Source organism: Myotis brandtii, unplaced genomic scaffold, assembly GCF_000412655.1.
Source record: "Myotis brandtii unplaced genomic scaffold, ASM41265v1 scaffold548, whole genome shotgun sequence".
Taxonomy (NCBI): Eukaryota; Metazoa; Chordata; class Mammalia; order Chiroptera; family Vespertilionidae; genus Myotis; species Myotis brandtii.
In genome coordinates this window covers 949,201-952,835 of record NW_005370031.1, presented here as the reverse complement: position 1 = coordinate 952,835, position 3,635 = coordinate 949,201, and the positions used below count along the sequence as shown (strand labels likewise).

General features: G+C 46.4%; 1 pseudogene; it reads right to left on the bottom strand.

Annotated features, from left to right (window-relative positions):
- Positions 1-320: 320 nt before the first annotated feature.
- Positions 321-3,635, bottom strand: part of LOC102238820 — a 7,577-nt pseudogene continuing 4,262 nt past the window's right edge.

Here is a 3,635-nt window from a genome sequence, read left to right as displayed (position 1 = left end):
ATTAGGGGTGAGTTAATTAAATGTTTGACCAAATATAGCAGGATATTTTTTTTTTTGAAGAAAAAGGATCTATTTTTTTTAATGGCTATGGCTTTATCGCATGAAGCAGGCACCCTCTTGTTTAAAGGCACAGAGTCCTCTCTTCTGCCCCACCTTGCTGGGTCTCTTGAATCCAGTGTTGAGTTCCATGGACATCGCTGCAAGGCCAGACTAGCCCCTGCAGCTACAGGGTGTAGGAGGCAGCTGAGATGGTCCCTGAGAGTAGACAAACCAAGCCCCTCCAAGCCCCCTAAGCAGGCCCCAGGCCCTGCCAGAACTGGTCAGTGTCTGGGATCCCTGGGCAGTGTGAAGTCCCTGAAGCTGTAGAAGGAGATGTCTCAATGATCCACCAGGGCAAATATCAGAGGCACAGCCCCTCTCTGGTAGGACAACGGCTGGAGGGTGCAGAGGTCTGGGACTGTCTCATCAAATAAAAAGGGGGGGGGGGGGTGGGTAAATACATGCGCAATAAAGTAAAAATGGTGCAGGGGTAGGTGTTGGCCCATAGTCTAACCTGGGAAAAAGATCATTGTCCAGGGCAGGGGTGGGGAACGGCTGACCTGTGGGCCAAAGGGTTATTCTTTCGGAACGTGGCCACAGCGTCAGCCTAGTAAATATCAAAGCTGATCTCCAAACCCCCGGACTTCTCTGGCAGCCGGGCACCTCCATCAGCGAGGTGTGTTGTCTGCAGCACAGAGATATGTTGAAGGACTGCGGCTGGGGAGTTTGCCTGGCTGGGACTCAGCAAAGGAGTGACAGGCTGGTCCCCCAGGTGTTGGGGGCGGCTCTGGGGCTCTGCAGCAGCTGTTTGTACTCCTGCCAGCTGGAGCAGCGCTGCACCTAGGGATCCAAGTTCACATCCTCCTGTTCGTGTCTGGAGAGCTTGTCCTTCAGCTGGCACCAGGGCTCAGCGTCTGTCTCCCGCCCTGCGACCTTGGCCTGGAGCAGCTCTGGGGCTGGGTAAGCAGGAGGGTGTGGCGACTGTCTGCAGCCTTGTTGGGGAAGGAGATCTGCTCAAAGTTCCAGCATGGCTTCCGAGCCCCCTTCACCCCATTCTCCACTTTGCCACTTTCCTGGTTGCATCCCACCACCTCCCTGGCCAGGCCAGGGCAGGGCTCCAGGGAACCCAAAGGCTGAAAGAGGCCCGCCGGGCCCTCTACAGGGCTGGACTCCTGGGGTTTCGGCTGTTGTGGTTGTGGGGAGGTGGGATATAGGTTGCCAGGCTCTGGGGTGTCCCATCCACACTCCCTGTAGGGGGTTCTCCAGGGTCTTGGGCTTCTTATTAATGGACCGAGAGCTGGAGCTCCTCCTCTTCCTTTTGCCATTCCCATCCTCCAAGCGCTGGGCATTGCTGTCCCAGTTTAGCTGCCTCTGGTAAGGGGACAGGATAGAGCTTGCTTGGAACCGTGGAACCACAGAGCCCAATCTCTTCAGGTGGCTGAAGACCTGATACTGCAGACAAGTCAGCGTCCTCAGTCAGCAGTAACGGGTAGGCTTCCCACTCCAGCAAATACAACACCTCCTTGGGGTGCAGCCACTGCCGGCCCTGCTCTGCAAAGCCATGGTCTGCTAGCATTGACCCGCAGGAGTCTTCAACTCCACGAACCCCTCTTTTGGTCCATTCGGCGGCCACCAAACTGCCCAGGTGCTCCACGCGCTCCTACTCTGCCAGCAGCTGCCAGAGTTCCGTGGGTTTCAGGCGTAGCCGCTAGGCCTGGGCTGCAGAGCCATAGGAGAGGAAGTCCTTGGGGCCAGGCGAGCGCTGGCACAGCTTCAGGGGCCGCCTGTTGGGCAGCTGGAAGTTCCCCTGCACTGAGCAGGCACCCCACAGGAACCTCAATAGTTGTGGTCTCTGGTTCAGGCTCTATCGGGCTGCCAGCAGGCTAATTTTTAAGTTGATCATTTTGTATGGCCCACAAATGATGTTATAAATATCCAAATGACCCTTGGCTGAAAAAAGGTTCCCCACCCACTGGTCTAGAGGTTGGATCCCATCAGAAACTCACGAAAGATTGGAAGCTGATTAGTTACTTTGAATAAGCTTCTGGTTCCTCCCAAGCTGGAGAATACATAATTTCAAGTAAACAAAGTCTCTCTCTCTCTCTCTCTCTCTCTCTCTCTCTCACTTGGTGACCCACGCTTGCCTGTGTGTTCACATATTCTCTCTCTATAGCCCTGTGGCGCTAGCAGCCACCTGCCCAACAGCTACACAGGCTCCAGGCAGGAGCCTGGATAGTGCAGCACAGTAATGGATTGTAGCTGGGAACACAAGCTGGGCTCGCCAAATATTGGACTGAACTGAACTTTAATATGGCACATGATCTCTGCACACTGACTCTATTCTGGCCCTGATTTTCCTTGGCAAGACTGATGGAGATGGAATATTGGAAGGGCAACCTTTTGGTTTTGTATCACAAATAAATATTACCACCAGACTTCAATGATTCTCTCTCATTATTGATGTTTCTATCTCTTTCTACCTCTTCCTTCCTCTCTGAAATCAATAAAAATATATATTTTTAAAAAACAAAACATACTTGACCCAAAGATCATATATTTTTATAAAACAATATTAAATTATTCACTTACTCAAAGTGACAATCTAAAGTATTAAACAAACATGAGTTAGCAAAACTTCAGTTCTTAGGACTGAGAGGATTATTTTCTTAAGTAATCAGGGAATTAAGACAATATGACAGAAATATTTTAATAAAATAGAATCTTTGTTTTCTAGGTAAAAAAAGAATTTTATATTTGGAGCAGAAGAATAATTCAGAAGAAAAACTTTGTCCCTTTAAAAGAACCAAACTCTGATTTGCATCAGCTTACATTTGATATTTAAATTCATTTACCTAATTAAATTTATTCCAATTTTATTTAGATTACCCATATATAAAATTCCTTCTCAAGATTTCTCTTCATAAACCTACAACTGTTTTCATCCCTTATAGTTTTCCTCTCTTAAATCATGCAAAATACACCAGCTTTAGAACAACCTACTTTCTTTTAATTTCCTCAAAAATTTATTTCCACACCTTATACATTCCATTACCAAAAAACATAATTTCTTTCCAACTAAATTGGAATTTTAACTTTTACAAACCTTATTATCTAGTGACAACTAAAAAGTAAATAATTAACATTCTTCAGGTTGGCAAATTTATGAATAAATTTCCTAACTTCTAGAAACAGACTTTTTATTGACAAATATATTCACAATTTTATAAACATATTTAATAAAATAAAAGATATATTCATTAACTGATCCAAATTTATTTTCTACCTTCTCTATAATAAGAAGCCAAAAGTAGCCCTAGCCGGTTTGGCTCAATGGATAGAGCATCTGCCTGTGGACTGAAGGATCCCGGGTTCGATTCCAGTCAAGGGCACATGCCCGGGTTTGTCAGCTTGATCCCTAGAAGGGGGCATGCAGGAGGCAGCCAATCAATGATTCTCTCTCATCATTGATGTTTCAATCTCTCTCTCCATTCCTCTCTTTGAAATCAATATATTTAAAAAAGAAAATAAGCCAAAAGTAGGTACACTTAGATCATTTAACTTAAGAACACTATAAAGATTCAAGTTACCAGCAGACT